At 36.4% G+C, this 18,379-nt stretch overlaps 1 pseudogene; it reads left to right on the top strand.

Annotated features, from left to right (window-relative positions):
- The first annotated feature begins 3,178 nt into the window (after window positions 1–3,178).
- On the top strand, window positions 3,179–16,675 carry LOC105039525 (elongation factor Ts, mitochondrial-like; annotated as a pseudogene).
- The last annotated feature ends 1,704 nt before the right edge of the window (window positions 16,676–18,379 follow it).

The following is an 18,379-nucleotide window of genomic DNA, read 5'->3' as shown; positions in this document are numbered from 1 at the left end:
TAAATAAAGAAGTGAAAAACTGCCAAAACGTAGGCAGCAACCCCCCCATATTCCTAATAAAAAACATAATGTTGTTTCTGATATTACGATGAAAAAAAAATTTAACTAATAAGAGAATGAAAATTACAAATATTTGATAAAAGCAAACCACAAAAATAAACAAAAGTCTTTAAACTTACCTTCTCTAGCCCTCTTTACTCGATTTTTCTTATCTGCTACCACCCTCTTCAATCTTTCTAATCCTCAATAAGCCTGACGAAAAACAAAAGAAGCAGCAACTAAAAACAAACCGATAAAAAAAAACTCTTCGCCTCAACTTTTCTATTCAACCATTCTTGGTGTTTGAATGATGCTTTGAACCTTCCCACATATAGGCTAAAGCACATAAAGAATCTGATAAGACAATCTATGCTTTGGTATCAATGTTTTATATTTTTTTCTCAAAAATCTTCTTTTTAAGATTTCTTATCATCCGCCCCATTCCTCTCTTTCTTTTTTTTTTGCATGTGCATTTCTCATGATAGAAAATGGTACGAGAGAGAAGAGCCGGAAAGACACCTTTGGACGTGAAAGAAAATGGCGCCACAACACAAGTCTGAACAAGTTCAGCAATTGTTAATTTAAAACGAAGTCTCTCAAGAGCGGTAATTTGTAATTTGGATTCGAACAATTATTTTTTAGTAATAGCAGCGTGTGCAGATAGTCTTAAAAGTTAAAGTTGAACGGTAGTAATTTTGGGATCATCATTTTTGATCGTCTACACCATTGTTATTTTTGACTTAAAGAGGGAGGTTGTGGGCCACCCTTATTTTATTGATAAATATATATAAAGATAAATATTTACAGGAGCTTTCCAACCAAAAACGCAAAGTTTTTGATGGGAAACTGAAGATTTTGCTGTAGAGAAGATAGGGGAGCCTCCCACAAGTTAGCAGGAGCTAGAAAGCCCATCTAAATAAAGCTGCTCATAACAAGAATCAGACTGGAAAGAAGAAAGAAAAGGAGAATGCGGAACCAGATTTCAAAGCATTACTTGGTAGTTGAACTTCAATGAGGCATGGCGCTGGAAGACTTTGAGAGCTGCCATAGCACTGCCCAGATGCCACTAATGACGATATCTCGAATGAAGCTGAAGTTGGGAGATGAAGACGATAATCATAGAGTAACAGAATATCGAAAACCTGTCATGAAGTTGGAGGATGGATTGGCTGAATGTGCACTGTCTACAACATTGTTATTATTTGATGCTACTTACCTAAAGTCTAAAAGACCCAAGGGCTCAATTAAACCACAAGGCATTAACAAAATATTCAACAAGTGGGTGAAGAGAGCAATTGGATTTGGTATTGTCCGGTCTACTCTGCCATCAAGAGCATCTCCAATCCGTTCAATTCAGGCTGCTCTCTTCTTTTTCAGATAAAGCATTATTTTTTTTCTATATGCTGGATGTACGCCATCTATCCCCCATGGATAGCTGACACTAACTTTAATATATATATATATATATATATATATTAAAATAGAGACATTCGTCTCCGTCTGCCATAATTTTTCTAATGCACTATCCTGCCACATGTCCCTTTTTTATTTTTTGTAGAAGCTGAGCGATCCATAAGAAGCCAGTGCTAACTCACTTTCTTTTTTCCAACCTTCCGCCTCCCTTAGCTTCCAAAGGAGAAGCAGAGGGTGGTGCGGCCGGATGGAAGGCACGGTCAGGATCGATGGGGTGGGCGATCTGGAGGGAGACGGCGGTGATTGAGAAATCGATAGAGGTGCAGAGGTGGGTGTCAGAGAAACCAGAGGCGGCGAGGAGGCCGAAGGCGAGGATGGTGTGGAGGTCGCCTCATGGGCAATGTCAGTGGTGTGCCTAACCGTCATCTCTAATAGTAGCATTGCCGTTGGGCTGAAAGAAAAAAAAATACCCAACACGAAACCCCAGCCATCATCTAAGCTTTCATATTCGGTTGCTCCAAGCTTCCCACCCGATTGGAACTCCTGAGGATAGAAAAAAATATAAAAAAAATAGGAAAAAACATGGGAAAAATCAATGAAAATAGAGGAAAGATGGAAAAATATTAACGGTAAGACCTTTCTCTACATAAAATAAAGTGATGCCAGGATTAAAAGGAAGAAGAAAATGAACAATGAGAGAGATGAAAGCAGCGCAGCTTCTTGCTCCTTCCAGGCTTGGTGGTGGCCCTGAGAAAAATGCTATGAAATGTCGAAGAAAGATAAGATCTTTTCTTGGATTAGGAGGGTAAAGAGAGATGCTACGGATTTGTCCCTCCTACTCCATTGGGCCTTTTTTTTTTTTTTTTTTTATGTTATTACTTTTTTACCCAAGAAAAGATGGGCAGCAGGGAGGGGAATAAAAATCGTGCCATAGACATCGGGAGAAAGTTTATAAAACATATTAATAAAATAATATATTCACACATTGAAAAGATATTTTATTACAAATTAAAAAAATTAATAAAATAAATACTTTATATATTAATAATATATATTATTTTATAAATAATTATGTAATTACTAAAAATAATATTATACATATAATTTTTTTTTATTTCATGCACTATGCGGGTGATATGTAAAAAATCTTGGAGACGAGCAGTTAAATAGAAGCACTAGGAGAAGAGGGGGTTTAGATTGTATGATTGAAAGGGGTGTTTGGTGCTTCCTCTGTTTTTTCTTTTTTGGAGTCTCAATGGAACGAGAATCGAGATGGTGCTTATACGTAAAAATTTAAAAAATATAAATATATTATTGATTAATTTAAAAATATAATATTGATATATTTTTTCTTTATCTGGAGCTCAATACTACCATTAGTGGTAATGGTGATGGATGGATAACATTATCGATGATGGGTTTAAAAAGCAGCTTCATAGAGTTGGGATCGTGAGATCTTTACAAGATTTGTCTAATAATTTATAATATACATTATATATAATATATAATATTTTAATTATTTTAAAATATATATATAATAAATATAATAAAATAAATAAATAAAATTAAATATTATTTAAAAAAATCACATCCCATGCAATATGCATTACATGGGATTATAAGCTAGTGGTGTATATATATATTAAACTACACCTTAATCTTTTGGGCCGGGCTTCATATTTAGGAATCCAGTCCAAGGGCTGGGCGACCTTCTCTGGCTCGGCCCGCCCGGTCAGGTCGACGTTAAGCTAAAACCCTCGCGGCGAAGCCTCCCTCCGCTACGCCGGGTTTTTGAGAAGGTCCGTCCCCTTGGATTCGAGATAGTAGCGCCTTTCCTTAGAGGTAGTTCTTCATCTTCTGTTCGCCCGCTCATCTATTGTCCCTAATTTTCTTACTATTTTTCGTATGTCAATTGGATGATCTCAAGGCTGGTACTCGTTCTTCGCAATCTATTCGTTAAAACGTCCAGCTTTCATTCTCTGTGTTTCATTCCGATTTTGGGTCGTGTCAACGTATTTCTTTCAAAACCATTGGTTTGACGCGTTCTTGCACGATTTTTCTGATATAATCCTTTCTCTCCGTTTATTTTTGTGCTTTCTTGAATGATTCTTAGCAACGTTATCCTTTCCATGGATTTGGATGTTCTTATTTTCTTCTTAGTCACGCATTACTTTTTTTCATCTTAGTTTTTGAGCTTTTAACCTTTTCTTGTTAGACTTTTACCTTTTGGTTCATTTGTCTGTTTTGATCTTTTCATACATTTCTTTCTTCTTTTTTTAAAAAAAAAATCACGTATTTCCTTTTAAAATTGTTTGATATAATTTTTATAGCGTCCGAGGAATTGGGCATATCAAGGAGCGCTAAATTTCTTTTCTTTACCATGGATAAAGGTATAATACAGTGATATTCTTGTTATTTTCATCAGCACTATATTGGAGTTCAAACATGGCTCGTTCTTGGGTCGCCGAATTATCAAAAGGATTTCTACTCAAGGAACTGGGCGTTCACAGGCTTCCCTGGCATGGAGAAGTTGGCAACCCAAATTCTCTGAGTTCGATGTTTCTAAGAAGTTTCAGCACTGAAGTTTCAGCTTGAGAGCAAATGAACCTTATTAGACAGCTGAGGGAAAGGACGAGCGCACCTTTAGAAGATGTCAAAGCTGCCCTTGTTGGTTGTAACTGGGATATCGGTGAGCTGTCTGTCACCTTTTAGACTGTGGCTTATGTACTTGGATCTTGTGTTGCTGCATGCTGTACATTGGTGGATTCATGCAGAGGCTGCACAGAAGGACCTGAGAAAAAGAGGAGTGGTGCTTGCATCAAAGAAGTCATCACGGACTGCTGCCGAGGGTTTACTTGCGGTGGCACAAAATGGCAAAAATGCTGTTTTAGTTGAACTTAACTTTGAGACAGATTTTGTGGCGAGGAACGAGATATTTCAATACCTGGTCAGTATCATGCCTTTGTAGTTTTTTTTATCCTAATTATAATTCAGTTTAGAAAACCTTAAATCATGCACCTTCAAGTGACTCAGCCTTTTATTCTCTTTCCATCTATTCTATTTTTAAAGTATCCCTTGTTGGATGTTGACAGAAAAGTTCTAGATACATGTCGCATTTTATATATTTAAGTTGGATTTTCATGCTTACAATATGCGTGTGTGGTTCACAAAATTGTTTAGGAATTTAATACCACCATTGACACCCTGTCTCAAAGGTAATTGATTCAATCTTAAAAAAAACAGAAATGATATCATAAATATCTGCACTTATCTGTCAATAGCTTTGACCCCCTGGAGATCCCAAAATTTTCTGATTTCAGCAGAAATAGTGATTTAATTTCTGAACGTGTACGTGGTCAGATAACCATAACCATGATCATGAAGCTTCATCCCAATTATTTGGGCCTACTTTATGAGCTCTCCTCTGCCAATTATTTTTTAATCATGGCTACCATTTGATATCATTATAAGCCTTTGTTTCTGTCTATCTTTGCTTAGATCTTCCCTCCACCTCCTAAATCTTTTGATAAGAATTAAAAATTAGAAACAAAATCTCTTCAGATCATTGGTGTCATTCCCATATCATCTAAATGGTTGTCCATCTTGTTTTTAATGTGTGTGTCAGCTCCTTAAAATACTCTTTCTTCTACAAGTCTCACTGCAAACCATTTCAACATCTCATTTCTACTAGATTTAACTTGTTGTCTGGGATCTTCTTTGTTGACTGACACTCTGAGCTATACATTATTGTGGGCCTCATTGTGCTTTTGTAATTTTTTTTCTTAAGTCGTCAAGGTATGTGTAAGTCATATAACATGCCAGAACCACTCTCCAATTTACCGATCCAGCCTATAATATATGGCTATGCAATCTTGCATGCAGTGGTTATGCGCTGCTTTGTAGTTAGCACAATAAAAAATCGTCCTACCTCTTTTTTGTAAAGGTGGTAATTTGTCTTCTCCCACTGTATTCTCAGTCGATCTGAAAGCATTTTTCTACCATATTCCTTATCATGAAGCTGTTGCCTGTTGTTAACATATGGTAAAGTGCTAACCAATCTCCATTCCTCACTTGGATTAAACACTTTCCTTCCCATATCCCAACTTAAACCCTCCCATTGATCTTTCCAGTAAAAGGAGTTGATACCCCATTTATCTTCCTCTTTTTCCTTACATATCTGGTTTAATGAAATTAAATTTGTACTACCCTAGCCCTGCTATAAAATGTTTTCCAAACTCTTTTCATGTCTTGTCCTCTTCTAAACCTATCCCACCATCCCATTTTTGTTTTTGCGGGCAACATTTCCCACTATTTCATTTGTTTGCTTACATAGGTATATCAACCTCTCGTCTTTCTAATGAAAAAGCTGGTTAGTTGGTCGATCAAATTCTTCATGAGGCTTATGTCGAAAGAGAGAGATGCCTAGTAGGATTACTAAGTGAAGAGAGCATGAGAAAAACTCTCCCTGATCATAACTCTTCATCTCCTATTCCATTGAAAATTCACCAAGCCCTTAAAGTGAGGACTTCATGAGCTGTCAGCACAAGGACCCGAAGTCAAGTTACTGTGAACTTCCTAAGCTTATGAGCTTAGTGCTTAGCTTGTGCCAGAAGCAACACACTTTTATATTTTCCATCAACTTCCCCATTTTAGTCCCACAAGTATTTTAGAATATACATGAATATTTATCTTATTGTATAGAAGATTATTGACCTTAATAAGACAAGTGGCTACAAACTTACAGCATCTGTCCAAATTATTACATTGAAGCTTGTCGGTCATGGTGATGATTTCAAAGTTTAGGTCTGACCTAAATCTCATCCAAAACTTATGTCTGACCCAATAGTTTTCAACCTAGCAATACCAATGAACTTTTTTCTTGGGATGGTTGAAGTGGAACCTTCTCTTGGTAGAGTTCTTTGGTCACTGTGCATTATCTCCAAACATCTAGTCTTTAATTCATCTACCTCTTCAAACAATCCTTTCAGATTTCTGGAGGCTACCTGTAAGTACTTGATACTGGTACATGCAATGAAGATATTCCATCCCCATCTTTTCATTGGACACCATACTAGATGGGGTAGCCTAGCAATCTTACCTTGCATGAGGTTCCAGCCTTGCGCATGAGGTTCCAGCCTTGCAAGGTCTTGGAGAGGGTCAGATGTAAGCAATCTTACCTTAGCATGTAGAAAGGTTGTTCCCATGTTTTGAACCCATGACCTCTAGGTCACAATGGGGCAACCTTAATGTTGCACCAAGGCTCATCATTTCCTACCATGCTGTCATATAAAATTTGATCACATAAATATCAACTCGTATTACACATGCCAATATAGATCCACTAGGAGGACTATACTATTGTTTTGGATAACTACCATATAGGCATATACTGTGCCTATTTAAGTTAGCTGCTTTTAATAAGACTTGTTTCGGAGGATTTCTTGAAATGAAATTCTGTCTTTTATGTTTGGTCAATTAGACATAAATGAAGTATCGCATATAATGGTTAAGAAAATATTCCTGTTTGAGCCTTGAGGATTTTGAGTGATTACCTCACAAAATCGAATAATAGAAAAAATTTAAGAATCGAAGGCTGTCAACCTTCTAACATATTATAATGTACACTCAGTAAGATTCAAGCTTCCGAACATTTGATTGATTGACATTTAATTGTTCCACTTGAATGCAAAATTAGAGGTGGTATAAAGGTAATTTTGTCACTATGTTTATAAACTCTTGTCATGTTATGGAATAATTCAGTGGAACACAGAGCTTGATGTTCTGATGTTCATCTACTTGACACCATGGAGACAGTAGAACTTGGTATATTGTTTAGCTAATGATCTTTAGTACAGAGCACATGTTCTATAGCATTTTAGCAAACCTAATGTCAGTCATATATTTCCTTTTGATACAAACTACACTTTCAATATAATTATGAACAGTAAGTTAAATTATTGTTGAATCTGCATGAAAAGCAATGCATTAATGTCAGCTTTTTTCTATTTTCATTTAATTTCTTTTCTCAAGTTTTACCATGTGATTCGTGGGAGCTTTCCAAGTATATTTATTTGCACTGAGATGCACTAGGCGCATGACCTGAATGACATGCCAATCTGTCATGAAAACCTAAGTCCTTCAAAATCATATAAAACCAGCTAGTGATTGTCTGTTTGAATATATAGAGTAACTACATACAGCCTCCATGATATAACTTATTAAGTGTTTCTACTTAAATTGTCATGCAGCCAATTAAGATTTTAATTGGATGTTAAATTCCATGTCCTATAAAGATCAGCTGGCAATTTCTGATAGGTGTTCTTTAAAGTTCAATGGGCCTGTCTTACAATTCTACCATGTTTTCTATCCACCTTTCTTGTCTTGATTTTTTTGTTGAGGCAAAGGAAGGTTTGTTTCTCAGCTATTTAGTTTTCTTCAGGCATTACGAACCATCTTCTTTGCAGGCTTCGTCTTTGGTAAGGGTAGCCCTATCAGCTGTAACTCCTGTGCAGCAAAGTCAAGAAGCTTTTCCTTTTGGCTCTGAGTACTTGGAGGTACACAAATATAAGTAAGGCTATTTTTGTAATCATGTTTAAATCATGATGCAGAGTTGAGTAAGCAAAGGTTTTATTTCTTTACTTCCTTGGCCAAGCAATTATCTTCTCTGTTCCATATCTTTGCTTTTTATTCCCTTATGTTACTTGCTATCCTTGAAGGATCTAATATGGAAGCTGAATACAACATTGCCTACATCCAAAGTACTAAATTAGGCGCCCCTATCTTTTGCCTCATATTTATTAGGCCATTTTATGCATATTTTATTCTTCCTGGTATATCACATAATTTACCATTCTAGGTAATAAGAAAACATGCATGTTGCATGACATGACCAGCATAACCTCTATGAAACAAGGAACTAACTGTGTACTTTAACTTTTCCAGCTTTACTTTTCAATTATCCGGTACACACCAATGTTTTAGCAAACAACTTGTTCTATAGGCATTAAATGATTGATTTGATCTACATCGTGAAAATGATGGTCAATGTAAGATGTATTGAAATTGCCTGATAAGTAACTACCATGTTCTTTTGTAATTTTAATATAAATATAAATTTGGTTAACTTATCTAGTATTTTAAACTTCTAGAATAACTAGAGGAATACTAACATTGATATATCCACCTATGTGCATGTTAACCATGCACGTGCAGTGACCAATAGGATTCCCAAAAGAAGAATTCCTCATAGCTATTTTTGTTTTCCTTATTTCATTTTCTTATAAAACTAGGTTCTAGACTGCTATTCGTTTAACTAATTAACTATGATATAAGGTTCATATTGATTTGCAGACCATATGTAGTTGAAGTAATTTTGTCAAATAGCATATAATGAAATACCTGAAGCCTTTTTAGCTTCAATCAGATTTAATTGTGAAATCTGAATTGTAAATTCTTAAGTCTTAATTAAAACATAATGCTGTACTCTTACTGCATATTCTTTCCAGATATTAGTTCAATTAAATCCTGTAATTTACTTCTCAGGTCTGGTGATTAGAAATATTCCATATGAATCAACATATGATTAGATTATTAGTGGGGAACTTTCGGAACAACGAATCAGCATCTTTACCCCAGATCTTAATTTTTTATTGTAATCAAAGTGCATTGCTTAGTGATATGTTAACATTTTTTAACACAATCTATTTATTTTGTAGAACATCAAAATTAATTTAGATCATCCAAAAATTCATGGAGAAACAACAGTGCAAAGTGCAGTTGCAGAAGTTGCTGCCATGGTTGGGGAGAATGTGAAGCTCAGAAGAGGGTTTGTATTGTCCACATCTTCTCATGATATTGTCTCCTCTTACCTTCTCAATACAAGTCCCCAATGAGGTAATTGTTCCGAAATACTTTTCCTGGTTTGTTGATGTGAGAATTATTTTTTATTTAGATGGAATTGGCATATGTGTTGAAAGAAAAGCTTTAAGGTCTCTATTTTAGTTGAAAATGTCATTATATTGGGAGTCTGTTGTCCACTATCTGAACTCCAAATTTTTTACTATGGAGACAGTTCTCAGGCTCCGTTTCATACTGTGGGACTTAGTAGTGAGAATATTTGCAACATTTTAGTATCCTTCTGTCTGAAGTTGCATTGTGTTTGAGATTGTTAGCAAAATCAAATTTGTGGATTAAGAAGAAGGTTCTGGTGCATGGATGTAACATTTGTTGGCAATGTCTTCTGTTTAGGTTTAAAAATAATGTGTTTAGTTAAAGTGAAGGGGCAAGTCCTGCAATACATATTTATCTAAAGGGCATCAGTTATGCTTACGCACACAATTTTCGCTACTGTGTTGTCATGCTCAGTGCTGGAGGTGAAATGGGATGGTAGTTTTGTTCAAACAGGATGATCTTGCTGCAGGTCTTACAATTTGACACTTTTAATTTTAAAAAAATAGGAACAGTATTGGGGGCTTATACAAAAATATGAGGTGATCAAAGGAACAAATAATTTTCTGTTTTCAATTTAAAGTGGTTCAGGAAATAGGAGTAGAACAGCTATTAGAAAATAAGTTCAGTGCTATACTTCCAAATCCCAAACTTGAAGCATTTGATCCTTTAACCTTGGAAATGGGACATAGAAAATGCTTGTCTGCTGATTAGTCTAATATGCCTGTGCTTTACTTTCTGTTTTGCTCTTCTTGGTATCAGCCTTTATGTATTACAAATTTCCTGATTTATTCTTTGGTGAGTTGTGCTTTATGATATATGAATTCTCAAACGGCTCGGAAGGTGCATTAAATTTGATTCAGCAAAAGCTGTCATTGATACAGCAATTTGTTCCCATTCCAGGACTAGGCTGTATTGCTGGATTGCTTACTTTAGAGGTTGAGGATGAAAATGCTTCACTGGATGCCCTTCAGCATGTTGGTTTACCACTGGCAATGCACATAGTGAAATCAAAGCCTTTGTTCTTATCAAAGGAACTTGTTTCTTCTGAAACAATAGAAAGTGAGCGTGACATACTTATATCTCAGGTAATTCATAGCCAGGCATTTTTTGCTTTTATATTTATGTTAGAGGAAACTTGCTGCACTTAGGACCTTTCCTCCATGGACATGGTTCTTGATTCCAAATTCTACTTATAGAGAATTTGAAGCAAGATTATAGGAACTGCTGGCTAATGGATAACTAAACATTCTTTTACATTCCATATTTATCTTCTTATTTCCTTGACATCTTGTTTTGGGTAAAGATTTAGGTTCTGAATACTGTCAAGTGTCAACAAGTTTATATTGAACCTGGAAGTTTAGTTTAATCATCTCTGAAACTACTAATCATCTAAACTTAATTTAGTAATAACTGCTGTAGAAATTAAAGAAAGGTTCTAGATTTCTCCAAGTTCATAGGGCCGAAACAGAATTGGTGTTAAAAGGGGTAAGAATTCTGTCTCCAATTTGAAAGTACCATGCATTATGTCATGACCTATATCTGACACATTTTATTTCCATTAAATTGACGGTCTTCCATTAGCTCAATTTTTAGCCACATGTTAACCCTTTCTGGCTTTTTCTATTCCCATTGCTTCTTCTAACTTCTACATAATTACCACATATTAGATGAAGGTCTTTTGCTTTGAGATGTTGATTTTAGACCCCAAGGACATTAAAATAGAAAGGTTTCTTGTAGGAATGGCAATGGGCCGGGGCAGGGACGGGGACCCCTCCCTCGGTCCCTGGCCCGGCAGGGATTTTATGTCCCCATCCCCGGCCCAATCCCCGGTCGGGGATTAAAAAATTTTCCCATCCCCGGCCTAGCGGGGATTTAAAATCCCCATCCCCAGCCCATTTCCCCAGCCCGTTTATCCGGCCCAATGGTCCGGTTTTTATGAATTTTTGTCTTAAAAACAAATGCAAAAATGGATTTAAGTATAAAGTATTCAATGGCAACAAAAATAGATTTAAATATCCAACATATAACATTCATTTGGCCGATCATTTGGTAATCTATGCCAATAACAAATGCAAAAATCTAACAAAGATCATTGTCACTTGTCTAAAAAGAAAACTGATAAATATATTTGAGAAAGCATGAACATTTGATTCCATCGATAATCTCAACATTCCAATAATTCAACCACAATGCATCAATCAAAGTTGATCCTTGTCACTTCACTCTCCATATCCTGCATAACAAATAAATATATAATATTATGTATAAATATATATAAATAATCACCTTGTTACGGCTTAATCCATATTTCAATTGAGAAAGAGCAGCTGTAGCTTTCCTGATAGCATGATAGTAGGAATACAATTGAGAAAGTTATAAAAAACCAAAAAAAAAGAGAGAAGAAAGCAGTAGGAAGAAAGATATTGAAATACATAAAATATATAAACTAAACATTAAGCAAATATATTAGAAATTTTAGATATATTATCTCCTCATCTGCATCCTTATCTTCCATAATTGTGTAATTTTCCTTTTCATGTGCAATTGAAGTTGAGTTACCTATAAACATAAATTAAAGGGAAAGTGGAGGCGATTTGCCTATAAGCAGAGGAAAAAAGAGCAAAAAAAAAAGCCAAAAAAAGCATAAATAATGCAACACAAATCAAAGGAAAGAAGAAGAAGAAGGCTTGCCTGTGATTGGGAATACTCAAAAACATGGTGTGTGTGAGATTTGGTCTTCCTGAGTGAGGAGTGTATGAGATTTGAAGTGCGGAGAGAAAGTGGAGGCGATTTTTCTAGGATTAGGTCTGCCCATTTTTAGTATTTATATCTTATATCATATATATAATAAAATAAAAAAAATTGGCGGACCGGGGACGGGCTGGGGAAAGCATCATCCCCATCCCCGGCCCAAGCCTGGTCGGGGATTTGTTTCCCCATCCCCATTAAAAACATGGAATTCCCAGCCCAATTGGGCCGGGACTGGGCCGGGCCCCCGCTTGGCGGGCTTTTTTGCCATCCCTTGTTTCTAGGGTGGTCAAACCTTGTTCAACTATTGATTCTTCTGACTTAATTGGGTAATAAATTTTCTGAAAAAGTCAAAATTCCTGTATAATTGATATTGTGAATAAATAATAGACTAATAGTGAAAAATAAATAGATCATGTGAGAATATTAAAATTTTAGAGGATGATGAACAGATAATTTGGTAGAATATACATATTCTATGTTCTTATATCTCACATCTCACTTGCTCTCTGACTCAGAAACACATACTTATGCCTATGTATATAATTTCTTTTTGACACCAAGGATGCATCTGGTTGCACGTCAGACTGGTCATGTGGATGAGCAGATTTTGTTTTATAGTCAAACTATTTTGCTTTCTAATTTTTTGCAAACTATATAATGGTAAACATCACAAGATGTCTTGAATCTGGACTTTGACATGACCTTCAAAAGTTTGCATGCGAAATTTGGATGAGTTTGGGCCTAATATATGCAGCCACAGCTTGTGCATATTCAATAGGACAAGTGAGGATTCTTACTTGATAGGACAAGCTTTCTCTTGATTGCATAAATCTTGGAATATTAGACAATTAATAATGACTCTTTTATGGAGAGGGTTGTATGTTATGGTTCTGATTTTAGTTGTATCCGTGCTTCTAGTTGGATTCTTGTATGTAGCACCAACAGCTTTTCAAAAATAAGGAACTCTCCTTTTTGTGTTTTTGGTCATTATCCATAATAATAGTTGAAGGGGCTTCTTCCATCTATTCAGAGTCAAATTTATTTATCTTGTGTTACTGCTAAACCCTTTCCTAGGCATTATATGTTGTCTGGTATTAGCACCACTTATCAAGGGAAAAATTTATGCATACAGTTGTAATGAAGCAGCAATATTATGATCACCTTTCAATAGAGCATGAGCAAGGGTTTACCCCACGGGGTGGTCCCTCAGGTGGTTAAACATGTCTGTTATTATCTGTTCTGAAGTTTTGTGCTTTCCCTTTTTTGATTCTCTGTATCAGGCAGAAAGTTCAGGGAAGTCTCAAATGGCCATTGAAAAGATGGTGGAAGGCCGTATGAGGAAATACCTTGAGGAAGTAGTGTTATTGGAGCAGAAGTTTGTTATGAATGACAGTGTTAATGTCAAGGTTTGTCTGCTGTCTTATCTTCAGCATTTGTGTGTTGTATATTTATTATTTCATATTGTTAGTTTGGACACCCAACTACAATTGGCTGTTTACTCTTGATTTACCTAAGGCTGTCATTTTTAGTTCATTTTCCAATTTTTGGATCCTGATTTAATGACTTTATTATGCTATGTGCATATTCTATATTGGGCATGGATATTTGATGGCTGTGATATTCCTGCAGTCACTGCTGAATGATTTATCGAAAGAAGTGGGCTCATCTGTAAAGATTGGCAATTTCCTCAGAATGGCAGTCGGAGATGGAATTCAGAGGTAAATATCACATTGAATTGAATCGTGACATTTTAATTGACAATTACAGTAGATTGATTACTGATGATTATTACTATGATATGGCTGAAAACTATTTTATTTTTCATTAAGCATCCCCAGCTTTATTGTTAAACTTACTTTTGCCCCCATTGTCATCTTCATTCTATGAAATGGGACATGGTAGGAAGTATTGCATGCTAACAGATGTGACAAGATTAAGCCACAAAATAGAAACGCAATGTGAATATTTTGTACAGGCTTTATCCCTTTCACAGCAATTCTCACCAGCTATGTCAAGTGCTTTATGGTCGTCCTCTCTTCTCTATTCATTCAATTCAAAACTGCTGCACCTTGCCTGTATCTCTGGTAACCAAACCGTCTTGATTGCTTCTATTGAATATGATCCCTGGTTGGTGACTGCTTCTAATGTTCTAATTATGTACCAAATAATGTTCTAGCGTGAAACTATCCTAACATTGTGATCTTTGCAATCCTCTTACACCCCATTATTGCTCTGTACTTTTGGTTTACTGCTCACATGAAACTGGAGGAAAAGAAGTGAGAAACAGAAGCGCAGGCATTTTCGTTTCTATTAGCCCTTTGATGTAATTTTTGGAAGCATGAGAAAAATGCATCAAACAGAGTAATTTGATCAGTGGCTGATGCCATGCTTAGTCTTAAGTTGAAGAGAACTTCTGCTGTAGTCCTTGGTCAATACTCCGAAAATCAATACAAAAGTACCTATTGGCCGTAGCATAGCTGTAAATATTAGCCAAAGAAAACCAAAATACATTTATTCCAAACATAAAGTGAAAGTAGAAATTATATTAAAATCTGTAAGAAGTTTAAAATATCCAGAACCGGAAATATATGAAATATATCAAGAAACTTCAGGCTCTACGTTTAGAAACCTAAACTTATCTCTCTAACCTCATGTTCTAAATAAGTCGTGCCCAGCTTTTCTCACTTCTGCATGGCGACAATGAAAAGCCTCAAGGAAGAGCATGACCAACATAAAATAAATTCAAAATGCGCATTCTGTTGTTGTTCCAGTGTGCTAATAAATCTTGACGTTTCCCCTTATGATACCTCTGCCAATGTCATTTCAATTGAATTTGAATTGGGTAGGGACTAAAATATGTGAATTTGTAAATCTGAACTTGCCTGAAGCTGCTTCTTTTCCTCTTCTTTCAATAATTAATGAAACAGCTGTGGAAAAATTTGGACTGACTTCATTCCTGTTTAGGTGTTATGCTTAAAGATTAGATCATCAAGATTCTTGTGGTTCTTTCTTAGCAGATAAAAATGTTTCCTATTGCTTGTATTCGGGTTGTCTGAAGATTCTTGTGGATCCCATGACGTAATACTTTTTTTATATCACTACAGCATTAGGTGCTATTGATGTTTATGAGATATGATTTAGAAGCGGTTACATAACACATGTGCTGCCCATATTTGTCCACAAGTTGGAGTGTCATCCATCAAAATGCCCTGCAAAAAAGCAAGCTTAATTCTGGGATGTCCAGTTTGCATTTTGGAAGACCACAGGGTTTGGATTTACAGATTTGGTATTTGAATTTCTTAATGGGGCTTTGGAAAGCTTTTAGAATTTACAAATGAAAAACCATATCTATTACACTTGCTGCATCATCAAGGATTTGCTTATTTGTCTAGGAAAAAATAGCTGAGTGGTTTATTTGCAATGAGGTTGCTGGTGCTGTCCAGAATTTGAAGCTTGAGTTGTATTCAATTGATGAACTTAGGTTTGAATTGCAGGTCTGCTTATACTCCTTTTTTCTTGTTATCTGAATTTTATTTCATCATGAAACTCTTTTTCACTGTGCTGTAGATATTTGATGCTTGATAATTTCTATGTTCTTTTTAAAGTGGTAGAGACAGGGCATCATTATATTTAATTGCTTGCCAGTGGATATGACATGTTCTGCCCTTGTAATTCTACTAATGCAGCGTTTAAAAAAGATTCTTTACAAGCACATATCAATTCATTACCCTAGCACTCCAATGTTTGATTTAAGATGTCAGTAGGTCTGTTTTTCTTTCTTCTGAGCTTCTGTTTGAGCTTGATGCCATTCTAGTTTAGGGCTGGGAATGGGCATTATGTTTCGATAAGAAACCAAGATACTAATGGTTGCGCTCCATTGGTTTGTGTTCAGGAAAAGTGCAATAAGAATATGCATCTACCTCTTAGTTATTGATTGGTATCACATCCTGGTAGAGAATATTGGAATATGAAAAATTATGGCCCCTTTTCATCATTAGGGCTCTCTTTCGTTGAAAAAAGAATATTATAGTGATGCCAACTCCTCTGTTTTTTTCTTGTGCCAGTTGTAAACTGGCATTCACATATTCATTTTATGCAGAACAGGGCACTTGAAAGCAGCACTGCTGTGTTATTTTTCGTATGGTGCACTTGGACTTTCGTTCTTTGTTTGGTAAATGTTATGCTGAAAAAGCTCCTGAATATATTTTATCACTAAAGATGTGGCACAATATGCAGGCTTGAAGATATATAGGCATCTGATGCTGTGGCTCAAGCTGCATAATATCCTATCAAGATCTTGATGGGCATCATACCACCAGGAAAGATTGTGATCTGAACCTCCCCTTGTTGGCGGAACTAAAAGTCTCCTTCATGTGTGCAAGATTAAAATAAATTTTCCCATCTGGTTGTTTCTAAACTGTGCATGTAAGTTTATCGTTTTAAATGACACAAGATTACCTTTATTGAATAATACCTTGCACAGTATATTTGGCTTTCACCGCTGGCTGGACTTTTTGGTACATTCTGGATTACGAACTACGCCATTATTGATGATGTGGAATAATTTTTCTAGAAAAAAAAAAATGTTTTAGGCTTTATGGGCTTGTATCTTTAGTTCAGTTTTTCAACATATTGAGATTGTAGTAGACGACTCGACATCAGTACAAGTGGAGAGAGAAAGTCAAAGGAAGATATTGTAGGGCAAAATGTGTATCTTAGACTGTCCTTCTCTCCATCGTCCTATCCATATCTCCTCAATTCGTATCTCCAGGCACGCGTCTCCATTTCCAGGCCCAATTTTGTTTTGTGTTTCAAACTCTGCTAATTGTAACAGCCAACCAAGATTGAAATTTTGGATGCATATCAGGAGATTGCACCTGACGATGGGTGATTGACTTGAAGGTTTTTTTTTTTTTCCCCCTTTCTTATTTATCAACAAGGAGTGGCCTCTTGCGGTTCCTCGAACCCACTCAAACCCTGTGAGGGCATGATAGAGTCGGGTCCCATTCTTTGATGCAACCAATGGAGAGAACGAAATCATTCTCTTACAACGAGGTTGCGGTAACTCATCTTTCCAAACCAAACCCTTTCTTATTAATATGCAAATACTTGTCCACCCCTCTTCATATACTAATTATCATTTTAATGTCCTTTTCATCCATGCCACATGGACGATACCTCTCCAAAGCTCTCGGCCACAGGTAGGGACGCTTCAGGTCCAAAGTAAGGGCATCTTCGACGTTTGGCGCGGTAGACCATCATGGCCCAAACCAGTACCTCATTCCACCCTTGGGTCAAAAGAAAATCTTAATTATAACACCAGCATTCCTTAAGCCATGATGCCAGCCAGCAACCTTTCTTTCTCGCAACAAAGCAGCCTTCAGAATTTCCAAGCTAGTTTTGTGGGCTCCACTACTTTGTCCCCTAACATTAGCACATGATCTGCCATCCTCCATATGGGATCCCTTTCATCCCTCTCTCTCCCTCTCCCTCTCCCTCTCCATATGGATTATTGAATACCACCGCTATTAGCTAATCTCCATCAGCATGATTCCCATTGGTGGTTGTAGTCCCACCACTCATGAATAGTTCACATGACAGGTGGAGAGGAGCTTGCTTGCATTCGTAACCCAGCTAAATATCATAAGCAGAGTGGGACAAGGAATCTTGTAAGGCTTACACTTCTATTAGTAGTATGTCAACATTTTGAGCAGTGTTTATGGTAAGGAGTGTGTAGGGGGAGACACTGCATGTGAACCTTCAGAAAGATCTCTTGCTTGGTAGGACTCTCTTTGATTGCTATTTTATTTTCACTTCTTCTGAACTGTTTATAGCTTACGTCTTGTCATTTCTTTCCATATTCACCTTCTCTGGACCATTCAACATTAGAAGATCTGGGCACATGTTCATGATTGCTTCTCTAACACCCCATGAACCTCTACGGCCATGTTCCCTCTTTCCCTTTCTTTAAATTTGTCCGGTTAAGTTGGAAAAGCGAGCCATGTCCCCCTTTGACCATAAACTCTAACCTGTAACTCTCTCTACACTCTTGGAGGTTGTCTGGACTGATGGGTACGTTTGGTTTCTTCCACCACCTTGATGTTGCAAAGCAATTAATTATATATGGATACTGACCTCCAAATAATGCCACCATCAGACTAGCTTTGTACTTTAATGTATTTAACAACTACAAATTAAGTGGCACTGCCGCGCCTGATGAGTGATG

This window comes from Elaeis guineensis, chromosome 1 (genome assembly GCF_000442705.2).
Source record: "Elaeis guineensis isolate ETL-2024a chromosome 1, EG11, whole genome shotgun sequence".
Taxonomy (NCBI): domain Eukaryota; kingdom Viridiplantae; phylum Streptophyta; class Magnoliopsida; order Arecales; family Arecaceae; genus Elaeis; species Elaeis guineensis.
This window is presented reverse-complemented; position numbering and strand designations above follow the sequence as displayed.